This window comes from Aquarana catesbeiana, linkage group LG02, assembly GCF_042186555.1.
Source record: "Aquarana catesbeiana isolate 2022-GZ linkage group LG02, ASM4218655v1, whole genome shotgun sequence".
Lineage (NCBI taxonomy): Eukaryota > Metazoa > Chordata > Amphibia > Anura > Ranidae > Aquarana > Aquarana catesbeiana.
The window spans coordinates 359,340,550-359,365,392 of NC_133325.1; positions in this window are offsets into that span (position 1 = coordinate 359,340,550).

Here is a 24,843-nt window from a genome sequence, read left to right on the forward strand (position 1 = left end):
GTGAGCTCTTCTATCTTGTATTTTTAAAAAATAACCTGTAAAACCTATCATAAATATATCTTTAAGAATAAATAAAAAATAAGTGAACTGTTCTATTTTTTATTTGTAATTGATAGCCTGTAATACTTATAATAAATATAACTCAAAAAGAAGTGAGCTTCTTTATATTATATATATTTTTTGAAATACCTATAATAAATATAACTTTAACCACTTAAGGACCACCCTATAGCAGACATACTGCTACAGGTTGGCCCTTCTGCAAAGAATCACGTATATCAGGGATATGCAATTAGCAAAACTCCAGCTGTTGCGGAACTACAAGTCCCATGAGGCATAGCAAGACTGACAGCCACAAGCATGACATCCAGAGGCAGAGGCATGATGGGACTTGTAGTTTTGCAACAGCTGGAAATCCGCTAATTGCATACTCCTGACGTATATATACACGTGATTCTGCACTGCCACCTAGGGGACACGTGCAGCCGGCATGCCTCTTCTGCTGTGATTGCTCATAGCAGAAGCTGATCTGCGAGTGCTGGGCACTGGATGTCTACCAGCACCTGCTGATTGCCAGATAGAGACACAGAACGTTCTGTTCTGACAAGAGGTGAAAGGGATTGATTTTGCGTCCCTACAAAGGAGGGAATAAAATCCATCACTTCCCTTAGTAAAAGCACCTAGTGTGGCTAGGTACACAGTTAACCCTTTGATTGCCCTAGATGTTTAACCCCTTCCCATCCAGTGTCATTAGTACAGTGACTGTGCATATTTTCAGCACTGATCACTGTATTAGTGTTACTGGTTCCCACAAGTGTCAGTTAGTGTCCGATTGTCTGCCGCAATATAGCTGTCCTTCTATAAGTCACTGATCGTCACCATTACTAGTATAATAAAAAAAAAAATACATAAAAATTATAGTATATATACCATAGTTTGTAGACGCTATAACGTATGCACAAACCAATCAATATACACATAGTGAGATTTTTTTTTTTTTACCAAAAATATGTAGCAGAATACATATTGGCCTAAATTTATGAAGAAATTAATTTTTTTCTATTTTTTTATTGGATATGTTTTTTAGCAGAAAGTAAAAAGTTTTGTTTTTTTTTTTATTCAAAATTGTTGGTCTTTTTTTGTTTACAAAAAAAAAAGCAGTGATGATCAAATACTACCAAAAGAAAGCTCTATGTGTGGGAGAAAAAGAACATACATTTTATTTGTGTCCAGCGTTGCATGACCGCGCAATTGTCAGTAAAAATAACGCAGTAAAGGCCTGGCCATAAAGGGGGGAAAATCTTCCGGAGGTCAAGTGGTTAATCAGAAGTCAAAAAGAAGTGAGCTCTTCTATAGTTTTTACAAAATGTTTAAAAAATATATACACATGTGTCATGGATCTGTAGGAAAAAAAGCCAGTGCTGCATAGCTAAGTAATTCTGCTAATCAAAGACCTGGTTAAATGTCAGTAGGTATCAGCGCTCTTCAAACTAATACTCTTTTCTACCTGGTATGATTTTTATATTTCTGTAATGTATGTACAGCTGACACTGTCTCCTTTTCTACCCCGATCAGGCAATAAAGAGATAATCCCTACTTTGTATCTTGACAGTCATTTCCACGGCAACAGACAATGATGTCATGAGTTCAGAATTGACTTTCGAAGGTGTAGTCTGATCATTTCACATTTAAACTGAATAATGTTCCACACAGCACTTGGGGAATACTGAAGATTGTTGCCAAAATAAACTCTTTGTAGCACACGTGCACTGATTTTTTGACCTCGAGTTATACATTTTCCTCACACGAAGCACAAAACATGTCTGTGAAACTCCTTAAGGTAAAAAATACATAGCCCTTTTAGAATTTCTCAGGAGGATTAGCTCAATCTCTTTGGATATATCCAGATAAATGTATACCTTCTGCTTCTAGATCTAAGCAATATGCACCAACCAGGGAACCTGTAATATTGCACATCCTTGGCGCATAGGGATTAGAACGCGCTAAGCTACGTACAGTATATATATGGTATAAAATGCTTCTGCCTATATAGCCAGTATTCTAATCATGATCTTCAGACACACATGCAATGTTTTACAGACTTCCTGCTGACAGAAAATATGTTATAATTACTAGTATTGATTTACTGTAAAAACAGATAGAAAACATGTACTATAAAGAACCTGTTGACATCTCTATGCAGTCTCGCTGCAGTTTTTTCAGAAGCATTCATTATGATATGTAATAAAAAACACATTTATATGATTTTGACCCCGAGTCGTCCCCCTCCCATCTTCATTTTTCCCCTTCTCTCCCTTCCGCATTCCAACTCCTTTCCTTTTCCTGTTCTATAAATTTTTCTTTTCTACCCCCTTCTGTAATCAAATTCATTTCTACTATTTCTTTACTTCGTTACTTATAATCCTTTGGTTCTATGTTTCCACTTTTTGAGTAGTTCAAGAGGTCAATAACACACAGGTTTACCAATATGTGTACAGAGGCCTTTACCAACTTTAAATGTGTAGTTTTTCTTTGCTCAGTATGATTTTTTCACATGCAATAATTTATATATCCTTCTGTCAAAGTGTAAAAGTTAAACCCAAAACCAAAAATGGAATATACACTATATTACCAAGAGTATTGTGACACCTGCTGTTACACGCACATACATTTTAATGGCATCCCAGTCTTAGTCTGTAGGGTTCAATATGATTTGGCCCACCCTTTGCGGCTATAACAGCTTCAACTCTTCTGGGAAGGCTGTACACGAGGTTTAGGAGTGTGTCTGTGGGAATGTTTGACCATTCTTCCAGAAGCGCATTTGTGATGTCAGGTACTGATGTGGACGAGAAGGCCTGACTCACAGTCTCCGCTCTAATTCATCCCAAAGATGTTCTATCAGGTTGAGGTCAGCACTCTGTGCAGGCCAGTCAAGTTCCTCCACCCCAAACTTGATCATCCATGTCTTTATGGATCTTGCTTTGTGCACTAATCCTCATTTCATTTGGTGGAGGGGGGATTACGGTGCAGGGCTGTATTTCAGGGGTTGGGCTTGGCTCCTTAGTTCCAGTGAAGGAAACTCTTAAGGCATCAGCATACCAAGACATTTTGGACAATTTCACGCTTTCAACTTTGTGGGAAAAGTTTGAGGATGGCCCCTTCCTGTCCCAACTTGAGTGTGCACCAGTGTACAAACAAGGTCCATAAAGACATAAATTAGCAAGTTTGGGGTGGAGGAACTTGACTGGCCTGCACAGAGTGCTGACATCAACCCAATAGAACACTTTTAGATGAATTAGAGCAGAGACTGTGAGCCAGGCCTTCTCGTCCACACATCTCCAAACTCCCTCCAACTATTGCAGAACTACATGTCCCATTTGGCATTGTAAAACTCTGACATTCACAGACATGACTAGGCATGATGGGAATTGTAGTTCCTGAACAACTGGAGGGCCATAGTTTGGAGAATCCTGCTGTAAAAACTCCAGACAAGGATAGCCCTGGCTGCACTGCTGTGTGTGAACTGTTACCCGCAGTGTCTCACCCCAAAGATCCATAGAAGGGGTTCATGACCTTATTAGAGAGAGCATTTAGCATCCAAGGTCAGGGATTGTGCTACAGGTGAGGCTGAACTGGCAGGGACAACCACTTTACCAACAGGTGGCAAGTAAAGGATTTTCCTCTTCACATTGGCTGTGATCTCGGTGAGGACAAAAAAAGAACGGGGTGTTGTGTGGGTGTCAACATTTTCTAACTTTGCACTAGTCCTGTGGTCCAAAGTAGGCTGGGCTTCTACCACGTGTATGATGCCGAGTTGGTGCCAGGAAAAGTTTCTTCTTGGACATTTGGGCTTTAAAGTAAACCTGTACTTGGGTAAAATACTGTCTGCCACTTCCAATCTCTACTTCAGGAAATGTTGAATCCCTGGCTTCCATTCTGGTACAAAGGTTCCATTACTTTGTGAGTCATTGGCCTGGGACAAGTACTTCTATCAAGAGTTCTAGCTTGGCTCTGGCTTCAGTTGCTGCATGCTTGTTATGGGTCAATTACTGAGAAATACAGCCAGAAAGTTATTATTGAGGTAGGCCAGCAAAAGTAGCCTCTGCATTCTCTTAGTACAGGTTTCCTGGCCTAGTTGTAAAAAAATACAATATGCACTTTTTCAGTTCATAGGTGTCTATAAATAATATCAATTTATTGAGATGCAATTGTCACACAGGTTGCTGAGATATTAAAACAATGGCAAAATAAAAGTTTTGGTAAAAGATAAAAGTACCCTGATATGCTGGGCCCTAGCAAATAAATCAATAATAGCCGAGTACCTCGGATTTAAAGTTAATTAACCACATTTACATAAACTTCTAAAAATCCTAAAAAAATAGGATATATTCCATATGAAAACAACTGGTATTCACAAACACATTAAAGCTGTATACTACATAGTCCTCCAAATATTTCCATAACTAAAGAAAAAGCTCTTTGAAGATCCCATTCAAGTTTTTATTTCACGCTCTGATGGAATGTGTGGAAGAACAGACTCCTGCTAGCTTTACAGCTGCACCTATGTTATATGATATAACGTAAAAACTTAAAAGGACACTATATACAAAGCTATTATATTTGTAAGAAAAGCCATAATAATTTATAGTGTTTAGAAATTGTAGAGTTTATTAAGTATTCCTTTTGAGACCACTGTCCATGTCTTTTTTGTAACTCTTTTAAAATATATGTAAAGCGAACACTTTTAAAAATAAAAATGGCTAAAACTTTTTTGCTATTCAGGTCCCATTTTCCCTCTTGTCTTGTCCTAAAAACACAAATGGAGCTGAAAAAAAGTCACTACCGGGTGAGGGAAATCCTCTTTAAGGCTCGATTCACACCTATGCATGTTGCTTTTGAGCGTTTTTGGAGGTTTTTTTTTCATGCTTGCCACGTTTTTGAGCAGCGTTTTTGCGGCGTTTTTGCCACGTTTTTGCCGTGATTTGCGTTTTGCGGTTTTTTTTTTTACAGTTTTTTTTTACAGTCTAAAAAAAAAATTAAAAAAAAATAAAAAAAAAAAAAACGGCAAAAACGCATCAAAAACGCATCAAAAACGCTGCAAAAATGCTGCAAAAACGCTGCAAAAACGGTGCACTTGCGTTTTTGATGCTTGTCCATTGAAATCCATTACATGCAAAACGCTGCTTTTTGCATGAAAAAAAGTCCCCGACCCTTTCCAAAAATGCAGAGAAACAAAAAAGCATTGATGTGAACATGTTCCATAGGAACCCATGTTAAAAAATTCCCGTGCATTTCTGCAAAATGCAAAATGCATCAAAAAACGCGCTAGTGTGAATGGAGTCTAAGGCCTCATCGGCATTTAGCCCCGGCGCATGAGGCTTTTGTGTTTAGGTGCAGGTGGAAGGTACAGGTGTACCATTCAGCCAAATTCAGCTGGATGGGACTGGATAGTGCACGGAGCCGTACTTATGTTTAGTGCAGTATGCATCCAGGGACAAATGCTGAGAATGCAGATTGCTTGACCTTCTTCCCTAAACGCATACTGCACTAAACATAAATACCATTTGCTGCGCTATTCATCCCCATCCAGACGCAGCAGCTCTCAGCCTCTCATAGAGTTTAACAGGCTGCCAGAAGCGGGTCTGAGCAGTGCCCCTGTACCTTACATCGGCACCTAAATGCACACTGTGCAGGAGACCTTAGTTATCACCAGAATAATTCAATCATAATTTGACCAGCAGTTATATATGTCATATTAAATTGACAGTCATTTTGCAGATGCTGATGATTCAAGTAAAAAAAGGTTTTTCTTATTGTTTGCACCTATAATGATTAACACATTTTGCTTTCAATTAGTGACAATCACAAACTGTTTACAGCCAGCTGTTTTCTAATATGTTTCATCTAACAATTACACCATATTAAAGATTGAAAACACATAATTCTTGTTGTCAGCATTTTCAAATTCAGTAATGCTTCTCTAGGCAACTGTAGACAATTACTGAATTTAACATTTCTCAAAATAGCATTTTGCAGAGTATAATTACAAATATTTTTTTAGACAGTGCTATATATGACCATTACAGCAAAACATGAGGTTTTTAGCTTTTTTTTATAAAAAAAAAACATTTACAGGTTTAAATTTGGACATTAACCATTTTTTATGTCCTGGATCTATTCTTATAAATGGAACAGATGGTTCTCTATGGTGTAAGCAGTATTAGCTAATGAAAAGACTTTATCACACAATTTTACAAATGCGTATAAATCTATCACACATGCTACATGTGTAGTTTACAATCTCGTGAGATTTTACTAGCACACGTTTAGGCAGGTGTCGTCTACTTTCTCCACTGCAGGTGGCGTTCTCTGTAGCTGCACTGTTGTTGGAGAGGAAGTCAAGAGGAACAGTGTTCCTCTATGGTTTCCTGGGCTACTGGGGAAGCTATCCCATTGGATGTTGCCAGCCCATGTGACTCTGGCAGCGATCTTGGGTCAGGAAGAGCCTATTTAAGGCCCTAGCTCCCAGATTTGGTGTGGATTTCTCGAGTAGGCAGTGTAGGGAAAGGCATCCCCCTTGTTAGGGACAGTGTTAGCGGTAGGCAAATTCTCTGGACATCTTCCAGAGTGGGCATGAGATGGCCGGGCCGTATTCTGCCCACCTTACAGGCGCTGTCAGTCTGGCTGAGTATCACTCTATTCACATTGCTGGAAAGCATGAGTGCACCCGGTTGGGTGGTCTTCCCTCCGGGTTCTATTTTGAACTGTTTCTGCATACTTCAATCGAAGTTATTTATTGCACCCATCTGGACACCACCTTTATTGCCACTGCACCATGCTGCACACCACCTACGCAAACAGAAAAAAGAAACCAAGTATTTCAACCGGGATTCAAAAGATGGCTACTTCTGCAACAGAAAGTCTAGGTCAGATTTGGTTCTATTAAAAATACAAAGTTTATTAAATTCATTAATGCCAATATAGGCAAAAGTTACAAAAATTGGTGAACGTGCAGCTGATATAAAACACATACAACTTCATACAGCATATTTTTCAGGTTCCCTCCATAGGAGGGATAACCCAAAAATAATTCAATGCTCGAGGACACACAAAAAGCAAATACAACACATATACACAAAAAATACACAAATAAACAAAAAACCCCCACAAAAACACAGAAAGTCCGAACACCAGCTTGTTGGTATTCACAGGGAAACTGGCGGGCGAAAAAATCGAATTGAATCAAAAACATATTAAAATGGTGTTCACCATATTCCATTAAGGAAAAATATCTTACAGATTCCCTGTGAATAGCCCCCGGGGGAAGTGTTAAAAAACATATTGGTTTCCACCACCTACACATGGGCTACAAAAAAAAAATCTCTTGTGCAGTTTAATATTATAAAAAAAAGTACCCCCCAAGGAATACTGAGGGACTTTTGAGGCAACTGATCAACAATTGATGAAAAAAAGCATAGAAATGTATTACTATAAAAGTATATAAATATACATAGTGCGTATAACACCAAACAGGATTTGCATATACAAAATGGAGAGAATCATATAACAAATATAAAAAAATGCAGATCATTCAGTACTGAACCCCCCTAACGCGTTTCTGGACCTGTGTAGAGCCCTTTCTTCAGGGTGCAAGACTTAAGAAAATGTTATTCCTCCAGATGGAAGGGGGAAAAATCTTCCCCCTTCCATCTGGAGGAATAACATTTTCTTAAGTCTTGCACCCATCTTGACCTCTCTGCACAAGCCGTACGTGTTTCACCACTTGGCCATACCAATTGTGGCAGTTCTCTCTTTTTTGCATTCTTTCTATTTTGACTGGTATGTTTGTTTTTACTTGGCTTCAATGATGCTCATTCTTGTAACTGTGAATATGATTTTGATGTGTGACTCTGTCTCATTATAGAATATCAATATAGCAGCACTACTTCGTATGCAATGCCCCTGAAGAAAGAACTCTACACAAGTCCAGAAACGCGTTTGACTCAGTACTGAATGATCTGCATTTTTTTTTATATTTGTTATATGATTCTGTCCATGTTGTATATGCAAATCCTGTTTAGTGTTATACGCACCATGTATATTTATATACTTTTATAGTAATACATTTCTATGCTTTTTTCATCAATTGTTGATCAGTTGCCTCAAAAGTCCCTTAGTATTCCTTGGGGGGGTACTCTTTGTTATAATATTGTTCAAATTGGGATGCTGGCAAGATATGGGTCTTCTCGGTGGGATTTCTATAAACTCTTGTGCAGTTTAAGACTTGTGTATTTTAGCCAATTACAGTGCCTTGAAAAAGTATTCATAGCCCTTGAAATTTTACACATTTTTCCATGTTACAACCAAAAACGTAAATGTATTTTATTGGGATTTTATGTGATAGACCAACACAAAGTAACACATAATTGTGAAGTGGACGAAAAATGATAAATGACTTTCAAATCCTTTTACAAATAAATATCTGAAAAGTGTGGCGTGCATTTGTATTCAGCGGCCTTTACTCTGATACCCCTAACTAAAATCTAGCGGAACCAATGGCCTTCAGGAGTCCCCTTATTAGTAAATAGTGTCCACCTGTGTGAAATGTAATCTCAGTGTAAATACAGCTGTTCTGTGAAGCCCTCAGAGGTTTGTTAGAGAACCTTAGTGAACAAACCACATCATGAAGCCCAAGGAACACACCAGACAGGTCAGGGATAAAGTTGTTGAGAAGTTTAAAGCAGGGTTAGGTTATAAAAAAAAATTCCAAGCTTTGAACTTCTCACAAAGCTTTGTTCAATCCATCATCCAAAAATGGAATGAGTATGGCACAACTGTAAACCTACCAAGACATATCCGTCCAGGGCCGGTACAAGGGGTGGGCGAGAGGGACGGGTGCCCTGGGCGGAGTGTGAGAGGGGGCGGATTTCTCCCCCTCCCTCTGCTCGCTGACTCTGAGCATAATGTGAGAGCCGCTCCGACCGATCTGCTCCCTCCCCCTCATTGTCAGGGAGGAGAGCGACTTCAGAGGGATTGAACCAGCAGGGGGAGGGGCGGACAAGCCTCCCATTATCTTGGTAATTGTGAGAAAACAGACTGATTTCTCCCGTCCCGTAGGATAGGAGAATCAGTCTGTAACATTGTGAGACTGGTGGCTGCAGCTGTGTAAGTGTGTCTGACTGTGACACTTACACAGCCCAGCGAACACATTACCTCCCCCCCACACTGACAGGAGATCAGGGAGGAATACAGCTCCTCCCACCTCTGCTCCTTCAGTGACTTCCCGCCCCGCCCACACTATCCCCGACCTGCAGATATATCTGAAGAGAAGGGATGTGTGGGAGATATGAAAACAGCAGCTGTAGGCTCCAGATTCCAAAGATGCCTGAGCATCCAGCCTGGACCTGGGTGAGTGAGCAACTGTGTACACCACAGTACAATGTAATCACTGAACTGTCCTTATCTCCATCTGTCTCCCCCTCACCCTCCCCCCCTCATGTTCTTTCAAGATATTCACTAACTTTCACTTTCACTTTCAGTTAGACAATAGATGGTACAATAGATGGTACAAATTTCTTTCCAGTAACCACAGATTGCATGAAAGAAATTAACACAATTCCCCTGTCAGCACAGTCAGTGCTGACAGGGGATTCCCTTCTGCTGAGCAACTGTATTGTCCCCACAAACGTGATTATCACTAGCAGATATAGCAACCGCTAGTGATAATCATAAGAGAATCCGGCAGGCTGGTTGTACCCAATTTGATCGATCAACTTGGAACATTCAGCCTGCCCATTAATGGTTCCAATCTCAGCCAGTTCTCACTGAAACAGCTGAGATTTAACCACTTGCTTACCGGGCACTTAAACCCCCCTCCTATCCAGACCAATTCTCAGCTTTCAGCACTGACGCATTTTGAATGACAATTACGCGGTCATACTACACTGTACCCAAATGAAATTTTTATCATTTTTTCACCACAAATAGAGCTTTCTTTTGGTGGTATTTGATCACCTCTGTGGTTTTTATTTATTGTTAAAAAAAATGTAAAAAGACCAAATGAAAAAAAAAAAAAATGTTATTATATTTTGTTATAAAATTTTAAAACAGGTAATTTTTCTCCTTCATTGATGTACGCTGATGAGGCGGCACTGATCAGTTACACTGATAGGTGGCATTGATAGGTGGCACTTGTGGGCATTAAAATGTGGCACTCATGGGCATAGGTAAGTGGCAATGGCAGGTGGCACAGATGAGGCATAATTGCCTCTTCCTCTTCGGGACCGATGTCCCTTGCAGATGAGCCGGTGATCAGCTTTTTTTTCTCCTCGCGCTGTCAGCGTGAGGAGAAAAAAAAAACGATCATAGAGCTTTTGTTTTGATCATGTGATCAGCTGTCATTGGCTGACAGCTGATCACATTGTAAGGGGCTGGGACTCAGTGACTCGGTGATCACAGCGCGCATAGGGCACGTGCACTCCGGAAATTCAGGTCCGCGCTGTGGCTATCATTCAGCTATAGCGTGGATGTCAAGAGGTTAAACTATCTTAGTCTTCGCTCTTGGGCAGCCCATACATTGATCACTTTTTTCATTCAACTATTAGGTTGAATGAAAAAATAAAAGAATGTTCCAATTCCCCCATCTACACATTCCAGGTGGAAGGGGGAATCCTCCCACTGTGGACCAGTGGTGGAATCCATTGTGGTGGTGTATAGAGCCAAAAAGATTAGAATTGTGTCAATGTCCCAATATTTATGGACCTGACTGTACATATAATTAAAAGGTGTGAGTGAACTCTGTTTCTATCACAATAAACCTAATTGAATTTGTATTGTTTTAAGTATATCCTTGTTTTGAAATGACATTGATTCTTTCTTAAAAATGGGGGGGGGGGGGGCGCAGTTTGCCATCTTTGCCCTGGGCACTAAATGGCCTTGTCCCAGCACTGTATCCGTCCACCTAAACTGACAGGCCGGGTAAGGAAAGCATTAATCAGAGAAACAGACAGGAGGCCCATGGTAACTCTGGAGAAGCTGCAGAGATCAACAGCTCACGTGGGAGAATCTGTCCACAGGATAATTATTAGTCGTGCACTCCCCAAATTTGACCTTTATGGAAGAGTGGCAAGAAGAAAGCCATTGTTGAAAGAAAGCCATAAGCAGTCCCTTTTGCCATGTGGCAGACACAGCAAAGATGTAGAAGAAGGTGCTCCGGTCAGATGAGACCAAAAATGAACTCTTTGGCCGAAAGGCAAAATGCTATGTGTGGCGGAAAACTAACACTGCACATCACCCTGAACACACCATCCCCACCGTGAAAGATGGTGGTGGCAGCATCATGTGGTGGGGATGCTTTTCTTTAGCAGGGACAGGGAAGCTGGTCAGAGTTGATGGTAAAATGGATGGAGCCAAATACAGGGCAATATTAGAAGAAAACAAGTCTTTTGTTAGAGTCTGCAACAGACTTGAGACTGGGGCAGAGGTTCACCTTCCAGCAGAACAATGACCCTAAACATACAGCCAGAGCTACAATGGAATGGTTTGGATCAAAGCATATTCATGTGTTAAAATGGCCCAGTCAAAGTCCAGACCCAAATCCAATAGAGAATCTGTGGCAAAACCTGCAAATTGCTGTTCACAGACGCTCTCCATCCAATCTGACAGAGCTTGAGCTATTTTGCAAAGAACAATGGGCAAAAATGTCACTCTCTAGATGTGCAAAGCTGGTAGAGACATATCCAAAAAGACTTGCAGCTGTAATTGCAGCGAAAGGCGGTTCTACAAAGTATTGGCTCAGGGGGACTGAATACAAATGCACACCACACTTTTCAGATATTAATTTGTAAAAAATGTTGAAAACCATTTATCATTTTCCTTCCACTTCACAATTATGTGACACTTTGGGGTTGATTTACTAAAGGCATATAGACTGTGCACTTTGCAGAGTGCATTTGCCCTCTGCAGGTGCAATTGCTCCAGAGCTTAGTAAATGAGGTAAGGCTTGACTTTGCAAAGAGTACCCAATCACGTGCAAGGAAAATAAAAAAAACTGCATTTTTGCTTGCACATGATTGGATGATGGAAGTCAGCAGAGCTTCTGCTCATTTACTAAGCTCTGGAGCAACTGCTCTTGCAGAGGGCAACTGCACTTTGCAAAGTGCACAGTCTTTTTCCCTTTAGTAAATCAACCCCTTTGTGTTGGTCTATCACATAAAATCACAATAAAATACATTTACGTTTTTGCTTGACAAAATGTGGAAAATTTTAAGGGGTATGAATACTTTTTCAAGGCACTGTACTTAATATTTTCTTGTGTACTGAAATTCACAATCGATTAAAATATGTAACTGTATTAAATTAGGGCTGCTTCACACCATCTTAGTGTGTTTGAGCATGTATAGCTTTTGCATGTTCCCATGCTAGGCCAATAATTAAAATGGGCTACTGAACATGCTGTAACATGCACAAAGTAAGGCAGCCATGATTTTTATCATTGCGCTGCATCAAACAACATGGTTCTGCAGTACCATAAGTTGTGATGGCCGTGAACGATTGCATTTGTGAGATATGTGGAGGTGCCTTTAAGAATAAATGGTACCTGCGCGTGTCTGTAGATGCCAGCACATTCCCGTGCAGTGTGAACAAAAGTACACTTCCACGCTTATTGCTGCACCGCAATATGTATGAACTGGCCCTTAAAGTGTTACTAAACCTACAACAGTAAAATCATTCTGTATATTATTATTATTGTTATTATTCAAGATTTATATAGCGCCAACAGTTTACGCAGTGCTTTACAATATGGGGGCAAGACAGTACAGTTACAATACAAATCAATACAGGAGGAATCAGAGGTCCCTGTTTGCTACAGCTTACAATCTAGAAGGGAGGGTCAAGTGGAACAAAAGTTAATAGCTGTGGGGGATGAGATAATGGAGAAAATGAAAATATAGTTGTTAGGTGTGTGTAGGATGGGCTTCTCAGTGTTTTCAGGGATCATCTAAAAGTTAATAGAGTAGGAGATAATCGGACAGATTGGGGTAAGGAGTTCCATAGGATTGGAGAGGCTCTGGAGAAGTCCTGGAGGCGAGCATGGGAGGAGGTGACTAGGGAGCTAGAGAGCAGGAGGTCTTGAGAGGAACGAATGGAACGAATAGGTTGGTATTTAGAGCCTAGGCTAATGATAAATCTGGGGGCGAGTTGTGGATGGCTTTGTAAGAAGTTGTTAGTATTTTTAATTTAATTTGTTGGGTGAGCAGAAGCCAGTGAAGGGATTGGCAGAGAGGAGTAGCAGACACAGAGCGATTGGTAAGGTGGTCTGGCAGCAGCATTCACAATGGATTGAAGGGGGGATAGACTATGTAGAGGTAAGCCAATGATAAGGGAGTAACAGTAGTTGAGGAGAGAGATGACCAGGGAGTGAATTAAGAGCTTTGTAGTGTCATTGGTTAGAAAGGGGCGTATTTTGGAGATGTTGCGGAGGTTGAGGCGGCAAGATTTGGCCAGTGATTGGAAGTGGGGCTTAAAGGAGAGTTCAGAGTCCAGGATTACACCTAGGACCTTGGCTCGTGGGGATAGGCTTATAGTTGTGCCATCAATTTTGACAGAGCAATCAGGGGAAGAGGCACATGGGGGAGGAAAAATTATAAGTTCGGTTTTGGATAGATAGAGTTGGAGGAAGTGGTGTGACATCCAGACTGATATATCTGTTAGTAAATTAGTGATACGTGAAGAGATGGAGGGAGTGAGCTGAGGGGTAGAGAAATAAATTTGGGTATCGTCAGCGTAGAGGTGGCAGCAGAGAGGTCCAAGAGTAGGAGTACAGAGTAGTGTCCATTGGTTTTGGAGGAGAGCAGTTTCTGTGGAGTGTTGGGGATGAAATCCAGACTGAAAGTGATCAAGAAGGCTATTATCAGCAAGGTGGTCGCTCAGTTGGTTGTAGACCAGACGTCCAGACTGATATATCTGTTAGTAAACTAGTGATACGTGAGGAGACGGAGGGAGTGAGCTGAGGGGTAGAGAAATAGATTTGGGTATCATCAGCGTAGAGGTGGCAGCAGAGAGGTCCAAGAGTAGGAGTACAGAGTAGTGTCCATTGGTTTTGGAGGAGAGCAGTTTCTGTGGAGAGTTGGGGATGAAATCCAGACTGAAAGTGATCAAGAAGGCTATTATCAGCAACATCTTCGCTCAGTTGGTTGTAGACCAGACGTTCAAGGAGTTTGGATAAAAAGGGGAGCAAGGAGATGAGGCATAAGTTCTTAAGAATGTAGTGTATATGCAGTAAAGCATGCTTGTTATACTCAGTGTGGAACCTAAGGCCCCTTTCACATGGGCGTTTCGATTATCTGTTTTTCATCAATGCGTTGACGGATGAAAAACGGACATTAATGCATCTCTATGGAAAAACAGATGTAAACAGATGATCCTCTATTTACAGCCATTAACATCCGCTTCCGTCAATATCAGTTTTTTGGAACGGATCAAAGCCCTATTTTTCTTCCTTTAAAAAAACAGACGAAAAACAGATGTAAATGGACAAATGGTCCGTTTTTATCTGTCTTTGCATTGGTGGTGGATGTAAAAAAAAAAAAAAAACTGATGTACAACTGATGTAAAACTGATAAGTGCCTGATGTAAACTGATGTAAACTGATCCGTTTTTTCTTTGAAAAAACATGACTGAACTGATGAAACAAACGGAACGTTCCTGTGAAAGGACCCTAATGCCCCGTACACACGGTCGGATTTTCCGATGGACAATGTCCGATCGGAGCGTGTTGTCGGAAATTCCGACCGTGTGTGGGCGCCATCGGACATTTTCCATCGGATTTTCCGACACACAAAGTTGGAGAGCAGGAGATAAAATTTTCCGACAACAAAATCCGATCGCGTCAATTCTGACCGTGTGTGGCCTGTTCCGACGCACAAAGTGCCACGCATGCTCAGAAGAAATTCCGACACGGGACAGCTCGTTCTGGTAAACTTAGCGTTCGCAATGGATACAGCACTTTTGTCACGCTGCAATGTTAAAAATGGTTTAATACAGCGCACTCTCTTCTTCTTTATAATGTGACAAGAATTAAGTAGTTTTGCTGCTCATATTCACACACACTTCTCACAAACTTTTATTTGTGTTTTTTTAGTGGGATTCCCTCAATATATTGTTATTAGTTGTCACATCTGACAGTTTTATATTTTTTATTTATTTTTTTTTTTGGATTTTAAGCCTTTTTTTTTCTTTAATGTTTGGATTTTTTTCCAAGGCTGATCTTTGTTCAATGTTATTTTTATTTTTACTCCAGAATATTTTTGGGTGTGTTTTGTGTGTCAAGTTACCCCAACACCATTGATATCTTTTATTATTTAATCTCAAGGAGATTGTTTGTTGTTGGTGTCCCTTGTTCATTTCACATTGTATATTTGAAATGTACCTGAATCCTCACAAACCAACTGTCATTTTTGAAGTAAAACACATAGGAGAGTATAATTCAAAACAAAAATCCTTTATTAAGGGATCAGAACCAAACAAAGAGGAAGGCAACACTGGATCAACATGAGAAATTAGTGAAGCCTGGGACCCCCACGGCAGACATCAATTCTTCAACATCAAAATTGGTGGCCTGAGGAGTCCATATCTAAGGGAGGGCAGTCTGGTCCGGGATTCACAGAGACTCGGATAGCAGCAGATGACATCTGTGTCCCCAGGCTGTGGTACCACAAGAGGCTGCATCTTTTGGCCGACCAGACTGAACCCAGGGCAATCACTGTCTGGTCTTCCTTCCACGCTTCCTTCCGGGCTGTGGCTGTGCAGTTGGACATGTGGCAGGAGGAGGAGTAGGACCTGGAGGAGGAGTAGGACCTGGAGGAGGAGGAGGACTGGGGGGACCTGGAGGAGGACTGGGGGGACCTGGAGGAGAGGGAGGAGGAGGACCTGCAGGAGGAGGAGGAGGACCATCCCAAAGATGTGTGTGAGGTGTAATTTGGCCCCTCATACCTTTCTCCAGAGCCTCTGATATGAGGGCCCTTACACATGGCTTTTTGGCCCTCCTCCATCCTCTGCATTTTATAGGCTATGAAGGCAGCAATGTTCTCCTGCATGGTGTGGGGTGCTCCCAGGACCTCTGTAGCCCTCCAAAAGAATGCTATAGCCGCCTCCTCTAGGGTACTCCTCCTACTGCCACTTTCTGTTTTCAGGGGGGGGTGGAGGGACCTTGATATCAGCCAGCCGGCTCGGCCCGGCCACCTCCTGGCTGAGACTTCCCTGTGTATGAAAAAGGGACATGGTTTTAGTTTTTGCATCATCAATCACAATCCTAAATTAGTACTCCCAACTAACATCTAGTTAACATCATTGATTGTACAAGCAGAAATATTTAGAGGAATGCTATACCTGGCTCAATCTGGGCTCCTCTACATGTGGCCTGGAAGGCCCAGGTTGGGCGTCAGAAGCCTCAGCCAGGGGGGAAGGAAGCGTGGAAGGAAGACTGGAGAGTGATGACCTGGGTTCAGTCTGGCCTGCCAGAAAGTGCAGCCTGTCATAGTACAACATCCTGGGGACATAGATGTCATCTGCTGCTCCGGATCTCTGTGAATCCAGGACTTTCTTGCGCTCCCTCAGATATGTGCTCCTCAGGTCACCAATGAAAATCTTTAAATAAGTGATGTCTGCCGTGGGGATCACCTGCTTCACAATTTCACACAATTGCTCCAGTGCTGCCTTCCTCTTTGCTTGGTTCTTGAAATGGGGGTGGGTAATCTCCCACAGACAGGACAGCTCACTTAGCATCTCTACGAATACTGACATGAAGTCATTGTCTTTCATTAAGATATCCATGTTCACTGCAAGACACAACACAAGACAAAGCCTAATGTCAGACAAAACTCTCCTAATCTTGTTACAATATAGGCCTCAATCTAGAAGCAGTATAGGCACAAGTTTGTCTCTTACCTTCGTTCTTACGATCGGCGCGTCCAATGCTCCTTCCTCCGCTCACAGATCGTACGTAATACGCACGCGTGTTACGCTTTATACACACTGCGCATGCGTGTAACTCCGCCCGCCCCTGACGTTCTTTCTAGTGTATTCCCCGCCCCTTTTCGTTCGGCGCAGTGGGGGAAGAGCATGATGGCGGAGTTACAACAGGTGCGTGCTAATTCTAGCAACGAGGAGGAGGAGGAGGAAAGCCTGGATCCAGGCACATCCCGATCCAGAAGGAGACGTTTTAAGGCCACAAATATGTCGTTTGGGGAGATGTTGGAGATGGCCGACATCATGAGGAAGTCCGACTATGACGGAAAATATGGGCCTTACCCCAACCCCAACATCCGAAAGGCCAAAATCATGGCGAAAGTGGTCAGGAGTCTTGAGCGGAATTTCGGGGTACGAAGATCTAAAGATCAGCTCAGGAAGCGGTGGTCGGACCTGAAGTTGAGAGAGCCAGAGCAGTACCGAAAGATCCGGAGAGTGCTGCAAAAAAGTAAGTAGTTGTGCTGTGTTCCTATTCTTTCTGTCTTTATTACGTTCGTTCTGCTCCATATGCTTTTATTAATTGTAATGTTTAAAAAGGTCAACTTTAATGTTCATGGGCCCATTATTCGTTCGTATCAAACATTTTTCTTTCGGCCTCTAGAACACCATTGTTTAGGCCATATGCATTTTCACACATTTTTGGGGGCCTACTTGGATGCCAAATATTTGTTTGTGTAGATGGGTTTGTTACTAGAATGAAATGCAAACTAGATTGTGTGTAAGGAGAGGACACTAAGCAGCTGTTTTCACATCTGGACACTGGAGCACTAGTGTGGGACACAAGAACACCATTTTTATTAGGGGGGGCACACTGATGCTCCAGTGTATACTATAGGGGGGGCTACATCTGTGAAGCTTGTACTAAACAGGTAAAGTATTGCAGCTTGACAAAGGGCAATAAAAAATATACATCTTGGAACTCGGCTAAAATAGACAATTGTACCCCACTTCCAAGCAATGTTTCCTATTTCTAGTTCTGCCATCAAATATCTGTGTGCTAATTATACCATTTTTGTTTTACATAGGGGAGAAAAGACTCGGACACCCCTCATCCGAGGAGACCAGAGACCCCCCCCCCCCTGGAAGAAGGGGAAATCCCAACCCAAGAAGCTGAGCAGGAGGAAGAAGAAGATGTGGTGGAGATTGGCACCACAACAGGTGAGTGTCTGCGACCACAGGCTCAGGTAAAAGAGATGGATGGTGGCAGATTTTTGAGACCTTTTTTTTTGTTCTTTATCTCTTTTTAGGTGATCGTGATCCAGAACGCTTTACATCTGAAAGTGCCCAGATACTGATCGGGGAGATCATGGGGTGTAATCTCCAATTGCAAAACATCCAGCAACAAATCAGTGATGTTATTAAAAAAAATAATAACATCATTGATGTTTTGGGGCGAATTTAAACCCCACAAAATCACCTGTTTTATCGTGGTCCAATCTTACCAAAATTTTTTCAATGTTTAGAAAAGCCAAATTTGGAGGATGCACACAGTGTGCCAACATGTGCTATCTGCCATCACGGGAGATCAATGGACGCGTTTTGGGGGTGCAACCCCTTCCTCAATTATAAAGTATCGTTGAGGAAGGGCTTGCTCCCCCAAAACACGTCCCTTGATCCCCCCCTGATGGCAGATAGCACATGTTGACATTCGTAAATTGGTGTGCATCTTCCAAATTTGGCTTTTCCAGGGGTGATTTCCCCCCATCTGAACGCTATATCAAACCCAGTTCCTAAATACTGATGTCTGATATAGCCTTCAGGTTTTACCATATGTGAACTTTGTAAGTTCAAGTTTTTTGGCTTTCTTGTTGGTTTTACACAGGCCTGTTTTATCTGAAATGGATATTTCGATTTTTGATAATGCTACTGCAAACATTGTTATACAACAAACATGTTGGTTTGTTTTAAAAACCTTTGGTAAATGCACATGTGATTGTGCAGGTATAAAAAAGTGCCTTACTCAAGAATGTGTGCATTATTGTCTCAACACTACAACACTTTTGGGGTGATGTAATTGCTGTTTTATGCAAAAATGGGGGTTATTTCCTAAGGGCAAATACACTTTGCACTACAAGTGCAGGTTCAGTGCAGTTGCAAGTGCACTTGTAGTGAAATGTGTTTTTGCATTTAGGAAGTACCAGCCAACAGTGTTTTTTAAAAGGTTACCCAATCACGACATTTTCTGCACTCAACACATTTCTGTCAGGGTCAGCTAAAACAAACACAAGCAGTAAATGTCCACAAAGAATTTCTTTTGGTTGTTTTTTATTTGAAAAAGGTGTCACAGATTTTCTGGCATAATGATAGCCCCCCTACCCGCAAAGAACTCCAGGTAGCGTAACCGGACATCACGGGCATTCAGGGAGGGCAAGCCAGGACGGCCACTTTCAAGCGCCGTCAGTGTTGATGGATTTGGGATTCCGGCCTCAGGCCCAGACTGAGCCAGCATAGTTGACTGAATGTTTTCTTAAAAAATTATGGAGAACACAGCAGGCAAGTATTATATGGTTCATTTTATACTCCGCCATATGGATGGGTGTCAGAAATAATCGGAACCGGCTGGCCAGGATTCCAAATGTGTTCTCCACCACTCTTCGGGCTCTGGCCAGCCGGTAATTAAAAACCCTCTGTTCCGGGGTGAGGGTCCTCATCGGGAATGGCCGCATCAGGTGGTGCCCCAGCGCAAATGCTTCATCAGCAACGAAAACAAATGGGAGACCTTCAACATTGTCCTCTGGAGGTGGCAAGTCCAAGCTGCCATTCTGGAGACGCCTGTAGAACTCCGTCTGGGTGATGACTCCACCATCGGACATCCGGCCATTCTTCCCCACGTCCACATACAAGAACTCGTAATTAGCCGACACCACCGCCAACATCACTATACTATTAAACCCCTTGTAATTATAATAGTACGACCCCGAGTTGGGTGGTGGGACGATGTGGACGTGTTTCCCATCAATTGCCCCTCCGCAGTTAGGAAAGTCCCACCGCTGGGCAAAGTGGGAGGCCACAGTCTGCCATTCCTGTGGCGTTGAAGGAAACTGTTGATGAAAAAACAATAAACATTACTATTTTTTCAAAGATACATGGCAAGCAGATTATACACAAACATTATGGGGCAACCTCCAGATAGCATTTACTAAGGGGAATTTAACAACAACAAAGTATAAGGTACACCTATCATATTCCCCCTCCCCCCCTCTCATGGGCCATTTCTAACATTATAGGGGGGGAACTCTTGGACAGGTAACCCTCTTCACTTCATTGAGAGATGAATGCCTAAATACAGGGTATTACTTGGAACAGCCCCTCCTTAGTTACACTATTGGCAGACCACTGGACAGGTAAGAAGTGTCATAATACAAAGATATAAATACACACTGTACACATTTGAGCACATTTGAACATTCTGATATTACCTATCAAGATAATAATAGGATACAAAAACTTTAAACAGTACTATTGGAAAGTATACAGGCAGGCCCTTGCACCACATGCTTTGGGGAATTCATCCATAAATCTGACCAGTAAAGAGGTGGGTATAGTGTGTATGGGTTTGGCAAAGTCAGCAGATAGATGATTGAGGATAGAGAATTGGGATCAGCTGACTTAGCAGTTGGGGGAGGGAGGGTTACAAAAAATTTGGGGACACCACAAAAAAACCCCTCTGGCACTCTGCCTGAATTTAAATCAAAAATAACATTTCCAAACATTTTAGGGGGTGTTTGGGGTAAAGCACTACTATGGAGCTCATAAAATACATTGTTAAGTGACTACATGAGGTGAATATAGGCCAGGAGACACCATGCTGGGGAGGTTATTGAAGGGCAAATATGTATGAAGGACATAAAATAATAATTACATAAAAATCCAGCATGCATGAGAACAAAGGGGACATTCACAGCATATTACAATCATGGTAATTAGGGAATGAGGGAAGAAATACAATATATTAGCAAACATTCAATACAATAAAATGTGATATAAAAGGATAAAAATCTTACCTTCATATACTGCTTCTGCAGGACCTGTATGATGGCAGAACAGGTCTCTGGGATAATGATCCCCAGAGCCTGGGGGGAGATGCCTGTTGAGAACTTGAGGTCCTGCAGGCTTCTCCCTGTGGCCAAATACCGCAAGGTAGCGACCAACCTCTGCTCCGGAGTGATGGCTTGCCTCATGCAGGTATCCTGCCTGCTAATATAGGGGGTCAGCGAAGCCAACAAACGGTGAAATACGGGGTCCGTCATCCTGAGAAAGTTCCTGAAATCATCAGGATTATTCTCACGGATCTCACGGAGCAAAGGCATATGACAGAACTGGTCACGCTGAAGCAACCAATTTTTGGTCCATGAACTCCTCCCCACCCTGTTCATGGACTGGACTTGTGTCAAGGTCAGGACCCCAACACCAAGCCCCCGCACAGCACGAACTCTACGAGGAGTACGCATACGAAACATGGCTAGAAAACGGTCGGCTGCTCAGAACGAAGTAACAGAATGCACTGAAGAACAGCAAGGCCTGTGAAGAACGACCTGAAAACCAGTAACGAACGAACAAGAATACAATGACTACTTAAAGTCACGCGGAACTTGCTGCACGCACTGAAGAGCAGATACAAACCCACAAGCACAAACTGAACGGCAAAAAACGATCTGAAAGCCACGAGTCTGAAAAAGTGCGAATCGTCTCTCACCAAACTTTTACTAACACGAGATTAGCAAAAGGAGCCCAAAGGGTGCCGCGCTTGGTTCTGAACCGGCCTTTTCTAGTCTCGTCGTACGTGGTGTACGTGACCGCGTGGTTGTCGATCGGAAATTTCGACAACTTTGTGCGACCGTGTGTAGGCAAAACAAGTTTGAGCCAACATCCGTCAGAAAAAATCCTAGGATTTTGTTGTCGGAATGTCCGAACAAAGTCCGACCGTGTGTACGGGGCATAAGGGTTTAATCCTCTGCATTGTGTAAAAAGACTGTTTGATTCTGTCTTATCTGATCCCCCCCTTCTTCCACAGTCCCCAATCTATCTGCTGATATAACAGAGCCTTGGGGGCAAACAGCACATGCTCAGTATTTGTGTGTATTGCTAGAGTTTTTTTTTTCTTGGTAGAGTACATGTGATCAGCAAAGGGCCAATCAGCACTGTCCAGACAGTAGGTCAGGGGTCCTGCATTCTCTTAGGAAAATCAGGGGAGGATGAAAACTCCTCCTACTAGCTTTAACCAGACACTGATAGAAGTCACAAGACTACTCTAACTGCTGATGAGAAAACATATTTAGCAGTTTATATTCACTAAAATAATTGTATTTTTGTGTTCTGTGTACTGTGGGAGATCAGATATAGTGAATGCAGGGTCCTGGGTTTAGTAACACATTATTAATCAACAAATGCGTAGCTTTAAACCCTAAATTAACTTTCAGTTCATATCAGATAAATATTTTCCAGTGGCATGTAAACAAAAGTTTTTGCCTGTCCCCTGTTAGCATGTAGCAGGGAAGGACCCTTGCTCTCTTTGTGGAAGCAGTGGTCTCTCTTCTGATGTCCAATACACCTTTGCTGATTCTGACCTATACCTCCCCAATATGCAAGGCTTAATCTCCCTGCTGATTGGAAAGCTCTAGCTCTGCCTTAGCCCTCGTTCACACTAAACGCAGGTTTGAAATCGCACGAGTTCAGCTAATTTCAAACCCACATTTCAGTGCGAGTTCGGGGGCGATTTGAAATACATCTGTGTGGGTTTATGCACAGATGTCTATTGAAATCACCCCCGAAGTCACCAAAAGTAGTGCAGTCGGCGTTGCACCGATTGGGACAATGCCATTGCCGGCAATAGGTTGCGATTTGGCATGCGATTTAAAATGTCAAGTCGCATGTCAAATCACGCCGATGTGAATGGCGGCTTATAGTGTATTGCTACAAAACCTGTGAAAAAAGTGTCGTTTGCTAAAATCCCAAATATGTTTGTAGCTAGAAAGTAGTGGGGGAGAAAGTAAATCTTTGAATAGTGAAAAAAGAATAATATATGGTTATAAAAACTTAATGGAACATGTTGTGAAAGGGAGAAGTGTTAATGCATGTTTATAATATGACATGATGACAAACGTTTAAGTAAATATACAACAACTGTAACTGTAAAATAGAGTCACCTGCACAATACTTTGTAATTAGATCTCAAGAAGTGTAAATGGCATGTTTTATTTAGTAGGTTCCTGAAAATGTGTATTATTTCAGATTTTCACAATAGTGGGAAGTGGGCTGTCTAATCATTCCTGAGACATCAACACAACTCTTGAGTTTAATTTAATTTTATTGTATAAAAGCCGAATACAAAATAATATTCACTTTTTGTGGGTGTGGGCTAATAGAGTTAAAGTAGCTTTACAAGTCTACGTGAATAAATTCCTGACTTTTCACAGTATACAGCAAAAGAATACATTTTCAAAAATGTGTATATTAATAATTTTATAATAATTGATATAAAACAGTCCTTAAACCCAGGACCCTGCATTCACTATATCTGGCCTCCCACAGTACACAGAACATGGAAATGCAATTATTTTAGTAAATATAAACTGATAAATACCTTTTTTCATCAGCAGTATACAGCAGTTTTGTGACTTCTATCAGTGTCCGTCCGAGCACTGGTTAAAGCTTATAGGAGTTCTCATTCTCTTCTGATTGTCTTCGGAGGCTGCATAACCCCTGACCCTCTGTCTGGACAGTGCTGATTGACCCTGTTCCGATCACGTGCACCCTCCCAGAAAAAAAAAAAGCACCCTCCCAGAAAAAAAAAAAGAACCTACTAGCAAAACACACCAAACTGAGCAAGTGCAGAGTGCCCCCAAGGCGCTGTACTATCAGCAGATGGATTGGGGACAATAAAAGAAGGGGAGGAAAAGAGAAGACAAGCCTTTTTACACAATGCAGATGGTTCACTCCTTAGGTTCAACAGTGAGTATAACAAGCAAGCTTTACTGCATATACAGTAAGCTTCAGTCAAGTGACTGTGACTGTGCTGTCTGCTGCATGGAGGAGAAAGCATTTCCTCAGTTTCCTCTTCCCCAGATCAGACTACAACATTGTAACTTTGTAGCAAGTCACATAAAGAAAATCTGCAGTAGGGGTCTATCTGCATAAAATATTTGTGAACACAGCCACTGGGATTTACATGAATGTGTCTTATCTGAGTAAACATCTCCATGCAGAAAATGGCCCTGGAAGCTACCTGAACAAAGGTGGCTCCATGCTTATGGAAAGAAGGGCAGATGAAGGCTTTGCCAGGGTTAGTCCTAAATACATTTGCACATTTTTTTAGCATAAATATTTTAGGTTACACTTGTAATTGCGCGGAGGGGGTAAAAACACTGTTGAGCCACATTCTTACCGCCCCTCCAACTGCCCCTCCTCAAGCTTTAGAGGCAGCGATCAAGGGTGCACACATGCTGAAGCTACAATGCTTTGCATTGTGGCATGTCAAAAATTACACTCTACTATTTTCGGAAGGCAGTACAGCCCACTGATTGTGACCCAGTCTTAATGGGGCCGCACTGCAACCACCATCCAGCGTGGTGGTGCAGCTTTTTAGGAGTTAAAAGAGGCAATCAGGAGGCAACATAACACATTCTCACCACCTGTCAAATTTCCTAGTTGCTCTTTTAAGGATTAAGCTCATGTCAATGAGCCCTTAAAGTGCTCACAAAGACAAAACGTTATTTAACCTTAAAACGGAGTTCCGCCCCTGCCCCCCCCCCAGCAAAAAATAAAAGTCAGCAGCTGACTTTTAATATTAGGACATTTACCTGTCCTGGAATCCAG